This window comes from Uloborus diversus, unplaced genomic scaffold (genome assembly GCF_026930045.1).
Source record: "Uloborus diversus isolate 005 unplaced genomic scaffold, Udiv.v.3.1 scaffold_14, whole genome shotgun sequence".
Taxonomy (NCBI): Eukaryota; Metazoa; Arthropoda; class Arachnida; order Araneae; family Uloboridae; genus Uloborus; species Uloborus diversus.
Window position 1 is genome coordinate 2318186 of NW_026558098.1, and position 16489 is coordinate 2334674.

The window sequence follows — 16489 nt, forward strand, 5'->3', positions numbered from 1 at the left end:
ATTGGAGTCAAAATTGAACCAAAGCCTGTTTACGTATGGATTCACATATATTCCAAATTTCAACCAGAACGTAGCATTACTTCTTGAGATAGGGCACTCAAAATGGAAAAAATATAACGGGCGATTGCGCTACCTCCTTTTTAGCTGTTGACACCAAAATAAAATCAGCTCTTATACCCACTAAGGGCTACTTGTCAAAAAATTTTTGTTTGATTCCGTTCGTTATTTCTTGAGATACAGCAGTCACAATTGACGACAAAAAACGTTCTATAACTCAACCCCTGTTTGAGCTATTGACACCAAAGTTGAATCAGCACCTGCTCCTGTTAGGGGCAACATATGGACCAAATTTTGTTTGATTCCGCCAGTTACTTCCTGAGGAATAGCAAGCACGCGTCACTCAAAAAACGTCCCATTGCTCCACCCCCCTTGGAGGAATTCGCGCCAAAAACCAATGGGCACAAGTTCACATAGGGGCACATATGTGTACCAAATTTCGTTCAATTCCATGCGGTTGTTTTTGCTGTAGAGCGGCCACAAAAAACTGGTCACACACAGACGTGACACACATACACACACACAGACAGACAGACATTTTCCAAAAATATTCGAAATGGACTTGGCACACCTCAAAACGTTCGAATCCGTCGAAATTCGAAAATTTGCACGAATCCAATACTTTCTTCTATATATTAGATATAGAAGAAAGTAAAAACTATGACATTTTATTATATGAATACATTATTACATGAATAATACATTATTATACATTATTATATGATTAATACATACAATTTTTATGTTGCTTATATTGTAGTTACAAAAATAAATATCAAAATGTCGTGGTATTTTCAAAATAAATATCGGATATATATCGGCGAACAATGGTTGGATTGTAAAAAGTTCTGTTGGCGGCATTCAGCCAAAGAACTTTCTCTGTTTAAATGCCATCAGATAGCAGTTTGCATTAATTGTGATTGAAGACATTTTTAGTGGAAAGGCTAGTCTTTTCGTATGCGTGTGCTTTAAATGTATTTTAAAAAATAATAATAATTAATGTGACAGATTCGGGAATTCATCCTTGGCAAAAAGAACCGTATTTGTATGTTAGTTGCTCAAAAGCATTTTGGACACTTTGCACCAAGAGTCATACGAGAATTAATGCTAGGGTCAAAGTCATATGTCTGTGAATTTTGTTTAAAGTTAAGGGAAAGAGAGGCAAAGTGAAATGGTTACAATAATTTATACAAAATGAATCAATCGGAAATTAGTCGTGAAGATAATTGTGCGTAAAGAAATAGCATTGAATTTCATAATAAAACATGCATTGAAATAACGGGAGATATCCAGCGCTGTTTAGCACAAATAAACAGAAACAAACAAACAAACAAATTGTTTATTTGTGCTAAAAAACGTTGGATGTTTCCTGTTCTTCCTCGGCACAAAGGTATTTATTTAATGCATTGAAATGTTGTTTTTCATTTTTGGCAGTATAATTGTGCCTTCAAAAAAAAAAAAAATTAATTAATTTGAATTTTGACATCTTGAATTCAAATTATGTTTTTCGCAATCACGTGTTTTTTTTTTTTTTTTGCGTGTGTGCAGGCATGTGTGTGTGTGAGTATGTGTGTATGTAGGCGTGTGTGTTTGTGTCTTTCTGCAGGCATGAACATTTGGGTAATTGTGTGTATGTGTGTAGGTGTATGTATGTGTGCGGTTTGTGTGTAGGGGATATGTGTATGTGTGTTTGTGTCTGTGTGCTGGCATAAGTGTGTGGGTAGTTGTGTGTATGAATGTGTGTGGGGGTGTGTATGTGTGTGTAGGCATGTGTTTGCGTCTGTGTGCAGACATGAACGTGTGGGTAGTTGTGTATATGTGTGTCTGTATGTGTAGGTGTGTGCGTGTGTGTGTGTAGTTGTGTATGTATGCGCATGTGTGTAGGATATGGACGCAACCTGGAGACGGCTTTCGCTATAGGAGCAGCATCGTGAGGACCCGGTCGACGGTGATGGTGCGGAGGCTGGCGGTGGGAAAATAAAATCAAAGGACATCAAAACAGTCAAATGAGAACAATAAGCAATCATGATTGCTTAAAAAAAATTGTAATGATTACAGATAAAAATTGACTACAGGAATGCACATCAGCAACAAGCTCTGATGCCGACTGCCCATGGGCAGCAGTTTCTAACTCTTCTATTTCTGGCAGAAATAACTTGAAAAAATTACAAAGTGTACCTGGGCCAATCCTGGTTACGGTTGTGACACAATGCACAACTTAATCAGATGGCACGCAGCAGTTATGCTTTTTAAAAGCACTTCTAAAGTTTTAATATTTAGCTCTTACCTCAGTGTACAATATGTAATTCATTTTTTTTTGAAAATTTAATTATTTTCCATAAAAAAAATTAATTTAGTGCTGTTACGGTTGTGACCCAAAAAGTGCACACTGTTTTCCAAGTCTTTTTCAATCCTTATTTTGTGCCCCCTGAGAAAACATAGAATAAAATAAAAAACTGAGTGATTACATAGGATGCTTAGTTTATCATTTATAGTTGATTTGGAGATTATTTTTTTTTTAGTTTGTGAGAGAAAAATTAGACAGTTAATGTTACGGTTGTGACAAGTGTGTTACGGTTGTGACAGAGTACCCATAATAAATGAAGTTTGTAAATATGTGTGAATATTAGTCAATTCTTTTGCAGAATCACAACATAAAATAACTTAACAGATAATATAACACTTAAATTAAATAAAATAAGCCATTGACTTTGTGAAAAAAAGTTTTATTGTACTTCAGTATGTGTTATCCAAAAGCAAAATATTTAAATACTTTCCTTGAACAAGAATTGTCCCCTGGTTCCGGATGGAATAGGTGCACTAATTTTTTTAACCACATTCTTTAATCGATAAAGTATTTTATCTTCTTTTCTGGGCCATTTATAATGGCCTTCTGCCTTGTGCATTACATTCACTTCTGCTTCTTTTTTTGTGATTTTAGTAACAATTCCAGGATATCTAGAATCATCATACTGCACAATCACCCAGTCATTTTCCTTTAAATCAAAATGGATAATTTCTTCATTATATTCTTTTACGACTACCTGAGATAGGGAGCTTGTAAATGTGATACCTACATTCAATGTACCATGCTTTCCTTTAACCGGAATAGCATGGTGTATTGATTGTGTGTTTTCAATGGGATTAATCTTGTTCCATCTTTGGTCTAACATATCAATGTTTTTTTTCACATCAGTTTCAGTAACTAAAAGTACTGATATCGATTTTGTTACTTCCCGAGCACACATTACAAATTCTTGTGCATTGCGGACCACGTATTTTCGTGTCAAGACTGCTGTGGCAACTGCTCTCTTAATGGTACCACCAACGCCATCGACAGCTCCCTTGCCATGAGATGTGGCAAAGAAAGACCACATGCAGTCTAGGCCAAAATCTTCTTTAAAAAAACATAGATTTAGCAGATTGAACTTGTTTTTAAATTGGGCAGATGAACCATCTGAAAATACATGAACTTTTGTAAGGTTGGGGTATTTGGACTTAAGAGAACTTGTAAGAGCCTTTAAGAAAGTCCAAACAGCATATTTTCCATGAGTCATGTAGTCGGACACGACCACATATGAGTCACACCTGTTAGACATCCAAACTACTGTTGTAAAAATAGTTATCTGATCATTTGCCCAATGAGCAGATTGAATCTCATCTTGCGTGAGAACAGCATAATTTTCCGAGAAATCTAACTGTATAATAGCTTCATTAGTTTCAATATTTTCTCTTGCTTGCTGAAATAATTGATCTTGCAATCTCTGTACATAGCAGTGAGATAAATATTTAGGAAACTCCTCAGTTATTTTTGAAACTAAAGTTTCTAATGTATCGCCTTCCTCATTCCCATCAATTATTCTATCTCTTCCTTCTATTTTCTTCCAAGTCTTCCAGGAGACTTCAGCAGCAAGCTCAATTTCATCTAATGCACCAAGAAGAACTTCCATTACCCTATTTTCACATGCCCCACAGTTACTAAGCATGCAATCCTCATTGTATTGACTGCAGACAGATAACTCGATTAATTCCCAAGCTTTCAAATGTAGATTAGGAACTGCTTTTAACATGTAATCCATGTTGGCATGATATTTGCAAACGCAGACGTTATGCGGCATTTTAGATGATGGTAGGACATGCTTTGGTCGCATTTCAAAAAACTTTGTTCTGCTGACATAAATGTCTGGGTATTCTTCACAAAAAATAGCCCGAGCTTCATCTATGGTGGTAAACATATGGCGTCGCTGCTTGAGGATCCTTCTTCCAGTTTCATCATCTTTGATAGAAATATAGTCTTTTTTCCCAGGGGCTTGACGGCTAATGTCTTCTCTCTCAAAAAACTTGGACACTAATTCTAGATTTTCTGCTGATTGCATTGCCTTTTCATTTTTTGTTGGAAGTAACACAACACTGTTTGCAAAACTGTTTGCTAAATATTGAACAACTGCTAGCTTCTTACTTGGACTTTCTGGCAAATTTTTCCGAACGCGAACAACTGCTTTTTTAAAAGTAGATTCAGCACGATAGCTTCCAATGGGACTAACAACACAAGTACTGCCGACCAATTTTTTCTTTTTCATCTCACGGCACTTTTTCTGTCTTTTATTTTGACTAAGTTTTTTCTTTTTTACTTCAGCTTTTAAGACCCTCTTTGATTTAGTGGAGAGTTTAAGCTTTTCCTGTACTCGCCTTTGGCGACTTCTTTCCTTTTCCTTTTTGAGATATTCAGCACGCTTTTCTGGATTCTGCTTCACACGTTCTCTATACTGTCTAACTCTTTCTACCGAAGACTCCATTTTAAATAAATCTGCAAATTAAACATATTTTTAAGACATTTGCTCATGTTTCCTCACATCATGTTCAACTTTCTGTTTCTCAATTAATAACTATAACTTAAAGTATAACCCTTTAAACTATAACTTAATTACTACTTTTTTAAGTCAGTTTTTTAAAAATAAATTGTGTTTATAACCTTATTCTGAAAAATAAAAAAGTTGGAACTTTACACTCAATAGATATAAGAAAGTCCTTAATTAGCTTTAACATAATTTTAAACTTAAATACTGATATTCACAATGTAAGCAGTAGAAAAATATTGCATTGTCACAACCGTAACAAAGAAAGGTCACAACCGTAACAATCAATTTGTCACAACCGTAACACTAATTAAGCACATTATTTATTAATGAAAACAAAATTTGGTATATTAATAATGTCAAACACATGTGTCTGATTACTTTCAAATACAGAACACGTGTTATGAAACAGTAAAAATCAAATGAATGGAGTATTTCTAGTTAAAAGCAAACTTTTTGTTACGGTTGTGACACTCAATAAGGTTATTTTAAACTTAAAATTACTCACCTTCTTTTTTAAAGTTTGAACTTTTTGTTATAGAAACAGCTTTAAAAATGTTCTAGCTATCACATATGGAGGAGGCAGCCATCTTGAAATTCATTAAATGTAAACAACTGCTGTTGCCAAACACACATGTACTATGTGCATTGCAAATGGCGCTTGTAGCTTATTCTGAAGAAGCTTCATTGTTGCCAACTTTTTTTAAATAATATTTTTGTTATGAAATAATGAAAGTAGACATTCCAAGGTTTAATTTGATGTATTACTTGTACATATTATGTATGTTTTATTTTGAGTTGTATGTTCACCTTTTCTCAGGATTGACCCACCTTCAAAATGTTTAATAAAATATCCTTTAAATTTGAACAAATTCTGATTATTTCTTCCCTGTTGAAAAAATTCACGAAAAACACTAAAATTTCTGCCTCATGAACTGGTTTTCCCCCTTAAGTTAGACGTTCCATACATAGTGTTTAGATATTTTTTGTTTTTGAAAATCAATAGCAGTAAATAATGAATGCAAATTCGCTGAGAATCTCGAGATTTTATACAAAGTAAACCGTTATTAGTGGTACAAATATCTGCTTTCAAAAATAAGTCATCTAAATGTGGATTTGAACTGCTACAAGGTTTTCTGTGCTATTTTAGGCAGGTATCTGTTTTTATGTTACTTCAATTTCATTTTAATTGAGAAATTTAAGCAGCAAGATGATGTCAGGGCGGGCCTTTTGTCAGTTTGGTTGCTGGGTCCTCTCCTCCCATAGCACTTTGACTACTCCGATTCTGAGTCTGGCCCACTAAAGGGCCGACTTCTACTTTCTAAGCTTTGAAAATTATCTTTTTATCTATACAGGGTGTTCCGTTTCAAACTGCAAGGCCTTTATTTTCGCAACCGTTAATCCTAGATGTATACTTCCAATTGCAAAAATGTTCAAAATCAGATGCAGAGTTAAAATACTGAAAATTTGAAGCAATAATAAAAATGAGTCAAAAAATACGAAATTTAACTTTTTATACGGGCCCTATGTCCCTTAACTAATATTTAGAGAAATAATCTCTATTAAAACTATTACGCAAAAAACTTGACATTTGTGCGACCAAAACTCAAGGAGATATTCCAGTTTGAAGTTATAAGGGATCATACAGAAGATGAGATTGGAACTTATCGCACAACATGTCCGGCGTCCAAAATGCTCAATGCCTAATCCTCATAGACCGCCTACCGCCCCCCAAAAAAAAGAAGAAAAAGAAAAGGGGAAACAGAAGTAAAAAAAAGTGGGGGAAAAATCAAAACTGCTTACTAGAAAGCAATTAATTCATTTTTAAGTGCCATAAGAGTAAATTTTACTTAATTTTTACGCTTTCTCTCATTCGGAGCTTCCCCACTCTTTTTCTTTCCTCTTCTTTTTTTTTTTTTTTTTTTTTTTTTGCGTCAGTGTCCCCGGGCTCCCACAGGGACTGGGCCCCTAGTTTCCGACTAGGCTGACATGACCTCTTGTCGGGCCTGATCTACAGTAAATAACCTTGCGCCCCCGTAATTCAACTTACATTCACAGACATGATTAAGTTTAAAATGAACTTTAAGTATACCTTATAATGTAGCAATAATCAATATTTTATTTCTGGGGGTGCACCTCTCGCATTGTTTATCATTTCTTGATATTGTGATTAGTGAAAGACAATGGGAGCGGTGCATCCCCAAAAATATAAATTTATGCTATAAGCATTCTTAGTTCAATTTGGATTTTGATTATATCTGTGAATATAATGTAAGTTGAATGATACGCAAAGAGGTTCTTTACTGAATACTGAGAAGACTATGCTACATGCAATGCTTCATAAAAATAACAGCTATGAAAAACAATCAAAAATCGAGGGGAGCCATTTTCAAAAAGTGCGCCGTAATGCGGGAAACGGTGTCCATATTTTGATTCAGAGGGTCAATTTGCATAAGAATAAGAACGAATTACGCCATCATTAATGAGGGTCGCAGGAAGACATAATGCAAATGGTGTATGTTGGGGCCGTAGCAGCCCGACCGGTAGAGTGTCGGATTCGGGGCCGGAGGGTCCTGAGTTCGAACCTCGATGGTCGAAGATCCACCGTCGTCATTAAAGGGGACTGGACGACGTTAAATAGGCTCGTGGTCTCAATGTCCTCCAAGTGAAACGATACCTCTGGGGGTGCTAGCACCAGGTAGCTATTAGCTCCTAGTCTAGTTCTAAATTCTCATTAACTGTTCGATCCGGTGATGGTGCTGCCATCTATCGGTAAATAAAATAATGGAGGCAAGGCACTTAGTATGCAGTCCTCGACATAAATACAGTTGTAGTCAGTTGTGACTCGGAATCGATCGAATCGATTCAGAGGGTCAATTTGCATAAGAATAAGAACGAATGACGCCATCATTATGGGGTCCCAGGGAGACATGCAAATAGTGTACGTTCGAATAGAGCAACCGGTCTGTTGATTTGAGGCGTCAGTAGTTAATGCAGAGAGAGACCACAGAGATGTTTTCATTTTACTTCTATTAAGAACATTTTGTTTGTTTCCAGTTAACCGGTTATTTTATTCCAACATACCGTCCTTTTTCACCAAATGCTAAGACATCCGTAACTACTGTGTAGACTTCTCTCCGTGTAAATTATTCTCTTCAGTTTGTTTCTGCTGTTTTTAACTCCAACCGTCCGTCTCCACTCGTCTCGCGTCCCGTTAATCGTGTAATTTTATAAACTTATCATGTTATTGTAGGAGTTTGATTAAAAACTTATATTACCGCGATAGAAATGTGACTGAAATTTTCGTGATTCTTTTCTAGTCATCTAAGACGCAAGATTTTGAAATCCATCCAAAAAAACTTTTTGTATGGGTTTAGTTTAAGACTATTGAAACAAGTCCCTTGAGAGTGAACTTTCAGTTTGTGATTTTCTATGTGTTCGTCAAAACAGGTAAATATTTATTTTCACTTTTTTGTTTTTTTACCATCAATTGTATTCTTTCAGAAGCGGCTTTTTAATATTTCTTTAATTATGAGTTGACAAACCCGGATTCATGTATATTACGCCCATGGATCCTAAAATCGTCGCCGCCTTTACCTTTCTTTGCTACACAAAGTAATAAACTAATGTAGTGTTATTCAAGGGTGAAATCAGGGGCCAATCCAGGATTTTTTTCTCTCCACCTATTTTTGTGAAAGTATTGCATCATTCTATTTTTGTGAAAGTTTTTTTTAATCAGCATCGTTTTCGTGAAATTTTAGAGGCATCCTAATTTTTGTAAAAGAGAAGTAGAACAAGTGAAATTTTAGTTCCAAAAGTGTAAATGTCATCTAGTACTATTTTTAACAGGTTTCTTTTTTTCGGGGGGGGGGGGAGCTAAAACCTAAGAAGTACGAAAAATATCATCGTCATTTCAGCTTAATGGGCTATGTTCTGTGTACAATATTGGAAATGATGAGAAAAACGGTTTCCCAAAACAGATGTTGAAAGATTGCGATAATACTGCATTAATACACTTAGGCGAGAAACAGCTAAAAATTAGTTAAAATACTACAAAAAGGTTTCTATTCAAGCGATTGTTCATATAAACCTGCTTAGAATTTTATTTTATGAGCAAATTTTGTTTTAAACAGAGAAACAAATTTTATGTTTTAAAATGCGAATTTTTGTGAAATTTTCGATGTTTTTGTGAAGCTACCTGATTTTATTACTTGATTTTTGTGAAAGTACCGATTTCAAAACAAGATTTTTGTGAAGGTACCGAAATCAGTAGCAAAATCAGCCTGTATTGGGCCCTGCGATTTTTATCATTTTGTTGTTCATTTGCTTCAAGGTGAATATTAGAGTTTTACAAAACAATAAAAACCCCAATTTTCTAATACGAAATGACTTTTCTCTTAAAATTCAAAATCGTTGCTATATCGTATGGAGTGCTTCTTTTTATTTATTTATTTTATATTTTTGTGAATTGTATCTTTAGGATCAGGGGCAAATCCAGGATTTTTTTCTCGCTACCTATTTTTGTGAAAGTATTGTATCAATATTATATTTTTGTGAAAGTTTTTTTTTTTATCAGCATTGATTTTGTGATCTTTTAAAGGCACATTCTAATTTGTGTCTCAGAAAATTAGAGCAATTTAAACGCTAGTTTGAAAAGTGCAAATGTCATTAACTAATATTTCGAACGTTCTTTTTTTGGGGGGGGGAGGGCTACGAGGTAGGGAAAATATCATTGTATTTCAGCTCAATAAGTTCTGTACTGCGTACAATTCAGAAAATCACCATCCCCTAAAACTGATGCTAAAAGATTGCTTAAAAGCAATTTGGCGAAAAACTGAAACTTGAGTTTAATGCTATGAAAAAGTTGTTACCTAAGCGATTGTTCATATAAATCATCTTAGCATTTTATTTTATGAGTAAACTATGTTTTAAACAGAAAAACACCTTTCATTTTTATTAATATTGTTTCTAGAATGTGTCGATTTTCAAAGTTAGTTTTGTGAAGCTGCTGATTTTATAACTTGGTTTTTGTGAAAGTACCGAATTTAAAATAAGATTTTCGTGAAAGTACCGAAAAGCGGTAGTAAAATCAATCTGTATTGGGCCCTGAAGATGCTTATTTGTGTTTTAATTCAGTAGTTGTATTTTCGTGTGTAAATCTTAGAAAATATCAGTTTCTTCAAACTTTAATAGTGCATGATAGAGTATTTTTGTTCGAGTGTATTTTTATAGCCAAATGAACCAATTTTTTTCACCAGCAGATGATCTCAAATATTTTTTAAACTTAGAATCTTTGAACTAAAACTATCTTTCAGGTATAGTTGCCGACTGGTGCAGCAAGGGAGAGGGAGGGAGGATTTAAACGTAAAAACACCCAACCCCCTTTGATAATGTTTTAAACATTTGGCAATCCTAATGCAATAGTTTATGAATAGAGACGTACCGAGTACTCGGTAACTACTCAGTACTCGGCCAATACCGAGTAGTTGCAAAAAAATGAATATTGTCCAAGACATATATTAAAATTTATTAAAAAGCGCAAGCATTTATAATTTTCTGCAATCATTTACAAGTCAAAATTTAAATTTTGAGAATAATGAAGTTTGTAATGCTGCAATGGAATTAATCTTTGTTTTAATGTCCCCAAAGTTAATAAAACTTATTTATTAAAAATTGTGCAAAAAAAGTAAGTGTAGAAAATATGGAATTTTTATATTAAAAATGGATTTTTGCTACAAACAAAAATTAGTTATAAGAATTATAAAAATACCTTTGCTTAAAAAGTAAATGGAAATAAAACAACGTTAAAAGCACAGTGCAGACACGTGTTTTGGCGTTACAAGGAATTCCTTTTTCAATGCACAAAATGGGAGCTCGTTGATTTAAAGGGCATCCGACAAAAGTCGGATTCTTCTGTCGAATGTCTTTACATTCTTTAGCTCACACTTTATGCGCTGAAAAAGACGTTCCTTGTAGTGCAGAAACACGTGTCTGCAGTGTTCCTGCACATTTGTTTTATTTGCTTTTAAAAAATTTTTATGTTTGGCGGAGCAGAACTATAATAGATTGGTATAATTTGTTTTAATCCCAATTTGATAAATCATACCTTTTATTTTATTTATTTTTAATTTTAAAAATAATGTTTTTGTAAAATTTTTGCCATAAACAAAATTTTTTAAATAATGTGTAATTAAATTTCAGCATTAATTTACTTTTAAAAACTATTATATGGACAAGGAGGTCTATACAACTATTCCAATAAGTTCAAAATTCATCACATGTGTGTCGTTGGTTCTTCTTAAAACATAATTGGTACTCGTTAACTCGACTGAGTAGTGAAAGGCCGAGTACTCGGCTACTCAGCCAAAGTACTACTCGGTACGTCTCTATTTATGAACATGTAAGGACTGTTTCAATCAAAAAACTCTTTACCCAAAAGTTAATTCTGGATACGCTAGCGATCACTTGTGAACATAACACTTTTAGAAAATTTCTTATGTCTGAATATATGTTTTGAAGATCTGTTAATGTTACAAATCAGTACAGTTTTGACAGTGACACATTTAACACTATCTGAGTTTTCTTGTGACGAATCCTTACAGAGGAATACAGTCAGCCCTTATTAATCGTTGTTAATTCATTCCAGACTTTGCCGCGACAACTGAATTTCTGCGAAGTAGGATTATGTATAAACCGAATATTTTGCGAATTAGAGGGCGTAAAACTTAACAACAATTTAAATAGGTTTTTAACATAGTTAGAGCCTTCTAAACTTGAAACGGCACCCTTAGCCACCATTACATTTGTATTACTTACAGGGTTGGCTTTCTGCCGGCAAAAACTAGTTTTTGCCGTGCCAGTAGCAAAAACTGGTTATAACCGGTAAAAACCGGCAGAAACTGGCAAAAACTTAAAAGCATCTTTAATTACTTAAGTGATTGCTAAATGATGTTTTTTTAAGTAAACTAAAAAATTAAACTTCTTTCATCATTTAAAAAAATAAAATCCTATGCTAATGCCCTCGATTTAGTTCGAGAAGGGAACTTTTCAATTGCAGATGCTCGTAATGTTTGGATTAATCAAACAGAGGACAAAAAATCATATAGGTGCTCATCAAAGAGGAGTGACATACAGAATTAAAAGGCATTTCTGATTTTAATTTGCTCACTTATATGCTTCCTCTAAATTTTTTGTGATCGAAATTATCACATGCTTCAAGAAGAAAGTGCCAGAATTTTACTTGCCAATATTAACAGATTTTGTACCTAATGTCACAGCTTTGCAAAACAAATTGGCCCTATTTCTCGAAACTTATTTTCCAGTTGAATTTCTCCCACTACCCCAGTTACTACATGGTGGACTAGTTAAAAAAAGATACAATCTATGAAAGTTTCACGAACATTGGTTGTTCCTTCATGCATTGCCTGCTGGCTCTTCTGTTTCAGGAATATTCTAAAGTTTCTTATTTGTACATATTAGATTGAGAAACTGTTTAGATTTTAGAAACCACCTTTTCTAAGAAGCAACTGCAGGGTCCAAACAATGTAACATTTGATTTTAAATTGTGGTAATATAGTAATTAAATTGTGCTTTGGTTAATAATTATTTTTTTCCATGCACTTAATATTGGATGTCAATAATTTAATTTTTTTTTCATTTTGTGAGTTTTTGTCAGTTTCTGCCGCAAATGTGGCAGAAAGTGGTTTTTGCCATGCCGGTTTTAACCGGTTTCTACCAGTGGTTTTAACCGCCTCGGCAGAAACTTGCCAATCCTGATTACTTAATATATTGTACAAAATATGAGAAAATGAGATATATTAGAGGTAATAGATATCACATGGTTAATTATTGGGAAATAAACTACACACACACATGAAGTTCTTACACGCTGCTACTAATCTATGAAAATAGCTCAACTTGTTTGATGATTAATTAATTTCCAGGTTAGTGACCGAATTTGAAAAAATAAAACAAATAAAAATTACAGTTGGCTCTCAGTTTAACAACTTTCAAGGGACCACAAAAAATTTTCCTTAAGTAGAATGCATTTAAAACTAAAGTGGACCATCTGGGCCATGATAAACCGTTGTTAAATAGATAAAGTCGTTAAATAGATCGTTGTTAAACAGAGAGCGCACTGTATTTAGCAAACTTGCATTACTTCAAAAAATACAAGTTTCTAAAGTTATTAAATCTGTAATTGATCTATAAAGATTTGCTAGCTACTTTTCATTAAGTAGATTTTACTTTTTGCAATAATATATAAAATTTATGAAAAAATTTAGGGTAACACAATGAAATTTTTCAAAAAAAACATTTTTGAAAAAAAAAAAAACCATCAACCAAACAACTCTGGTCGAAGCACAAAGTAGCGAGGGACGACTGTACACTGCATTATCAATAAAGAACCTTCAATGTCATCTGTGTAGAATTCTTGCAATGAGGCTGCTGCTGCTATTTGTTCGAATTTTAAGCTACGGTAGATTTGATAAAAATAAATATGTGTTTAAAAACACTATGTACACAACAATCCTCTTGTTTAATTCGCATGAAAGCTTATCAATGGTCATCTACCTCCCCATCATCTTCAAGTTCTGATGAATCTGATTCATTGAAAAGTTTCATTTTCACTTTTTTTTATATCTAATATATAGAAGAAAGTATTGGATTCGTGCAAATTTTCGAATTTCCAAGGATTCGAACGTTTTGAGGTGTGCCGAGTCCATTTCGACCATTTTTGGAAAATGTCTGTCTGTGTGTGTGACCAGTTTTTTGTGGCCGCTCCACAGCAAAAACTACCGCATGAAATCGAACGAAATTCGGTACACGTATGTGCCCCTATGTGAACTTGTGCCCATTGGTTTTTGGCGCGAATTCCTCCAAGGGGGGGTGGAGCAATGGGACGTTTTTTGAGTTTTGCGTGACTGCTATTCACCAGGAAGTAACTGGCGGAATCAAACAAAATTTGGTCCATATGTTGCCTCTAGCAGGTACAGGTCCTGATTCAATTTTGGTGCCAATAGCTCAAACGGGGGTTGAGCTATAGAGCGTTTTTTGTCATCAATTGTGACTGCTGTATCTCAAGAAATAATGAACATAATCAAACAAAAATTTATCGACAAGTAGCCCTCAGAGGGTATAAGAAATGATTCCATTTTGGTGTCAACTGCTGAAAAGGGGGTGGGGCGCAATCGAACGTTCTTTTTTTTCCATTGTGAGTGCCCTATCTCAAGAATTAATGCTACGTTCTGGATGAAATTTGGAATAAATATGAATCCATATGTAAACAGGCGTTGGTTTAATTTTGGCGCCACTCACTCCATGGGGGCTGATTTGTTTTTTTATTTGTGTGAATAAAAATAGCTTTACAATTGCAACAATTAGAAAGATAAATCGTAATAGACTGTCGTCTGCGTTTAGTTCGTGCTTTTAATTGCATGGAAATGATCGGAAATATTATCTCAATGATTTAAAATTTTTGACTGTTGCCATCTTGTGCAACCCAACTGAAGATTTCTTAAGTTTTTAAGTTTGAGAAAGGAAGGGAAAAAGTGATTAAAGCATTAGATAGAAAACACTGGACACAACAAGACCTCCTTTTTACCCGACTGCGCATGCGTGACGCAAAGGAGGGTAATGTGTTTATAAGTCTATGCAAGTACAGTAGAATCTCTCTTATCCGAACCTCTATTAACCGAAACTCTCCGTTAACCCTAGTAGCAGGAACTTTCTAGCCAGTCTGCGATACTATTTTGGGTAGTTGAAAATAATCTGCAGCATTATTATTAGTTTTTTTTAAAGTTTTCATAAAATACACAAGTCCTTTGTGAAGGTCAAGACTTGGACAATTTTCCAACTGGCCAGTGACCACTAGACCCGAAAAACGCAGTGGCCACCACTGTCGCTGAGTTTTAAAGCATTAAGGGGGGGGGAGGCAACAGCCTGCACCACTTTCATAAAAAGAATAAGAACTCTACACACTTTGAAAAACAATTATTCGAGACATATTAATTTTAATATGGAAAATTTGTGTTGAAATAAGTTTTTAAATTTTTTCAATTAGTAAATGAGAAGTTGGCAGGAAACTGCTCTTTGGATGAAATATTTAGCTTATAGCAAAGCCTTCAAATCAATGAGGATCAAATACAACTGTGCATATAATAATTCGCATTTTTCAAAAAACAATTTTATAAAAAGAAAGAAAAATGATTTATTGAACATTTTTTGTTATCTTCAATAGTTTGTGTTGAGGTAAATATCGAATTCTGTTTTTGGAAACTTAAGTAACAGTATCGTTTATTTCCATCTTGCGAATGACCAAACATGGCGTCTACGCGAAAAATTCATGGTTATAAATAGATATTTGAATTTGTTACATAAAAGTAGTAATAAATTCAAAATCCTTAAAAAACTACAATTTAGGTGAAATTGTCAGTTTTTAGCACATTAGCCTCTAAAGAAATGAAGATAAGATAATATTCAGAAGATAAAATTTTGCATTTTTAAAGACAATAATTAAGAATTATCCGAAAAAAATGGCACATTTTGCATAATTTTCAACAGTTTGCATTGCAATAAACATTCAATTCCGTTTTTGAAAACGTAGGCACTTAATGAGTCTTGCGTACCAACATCTTTGGAATGACCAAATATGGCGACTCCGTTAAAAATTTAGACATAAATTTCTGAATTTGTTGCAAAAAAAATATTTTAAAAATAAAAATCCTCATGAGACTAAACTTTAGTTGAAAAGTTTTAGCGCTTTTGAGTCCAAAGAAATGAGGATAAAGTGAAATTTTCACATAAAATTTTTCATTTCTCAAGAAAATTATTTAAAAAAAAAATATTTGCTGCACATTTTAAGTTATATTCGTTTCTTGACAGAAAAATAAAACATCCAATTCATCTTAGTTTTTGAAAACTTTTGCACTTTTCTACTTCGATTTTGCGAATGACCAAATATGGCGACTATGTTTCTAGCTTAAATGCTAAAGCAAACATCGCTCAAAAAGCGATCTCCAAACGATCTTTCCCAAGTCCCCTTTTTTTTTTTTTCTTCTTTTTCCCTTTTATTTATTTATTTTTTCTTTCTTTCTTTTTGTTCTTTGGTAAAATTATCTGCAGGCCGCCGAAAAATCTGCGACGTACGTCTCGCGTCTCGCAGTTTCTGCTACCGGGCCGTTAACTGAAGTCGGTTTCAATTCTCTTTTTTTTTTTTTACCTATTATTATCTAAAATTTTCTCTAAACGAACATCCATTTTAAAATTTTTTCTCCCCACATTTCTTTTGCATGTCAGCCGTTTTTTCCAAACTACGAGTGCAGATAAATAGTTTGGAATTCCTTCTCACTAGCTCAATTCTTGTTATGAGTATACTCTCCCCTACTTTCAAACGTTCCTGTTCTAAACAAAAACACATGTCATTTCGAAAATTTGGAAGGTCATACTGCCGAGGCCCAGAACAATCAAATGTTATTGCACCGTCTGATTGTAAGCAAGTGCAAAGAATCACCTCTTTTGTGATCTCAAGAGCAGAGAAGTTTTCTTCGCAGCAGAATTTGAAAAGGGGGAGGTCA

The 16489-nt window shown here is 34.1% G+C and overlaps 1 protein-coding gene across 1 annotated transcript in view; it reads left to right on the forward strand.

Annotated features, from left to right (window-relative positions):
- Window positions 1–16489, forward strand: part of LOC129232833 (zinc finger protein 883-like) — a 34061-nt gene that overhangs the window by 3969 nt on the left and 13603 nt on the right. The gene's annotated exons all lie outside the window — the stretch shown is intronic.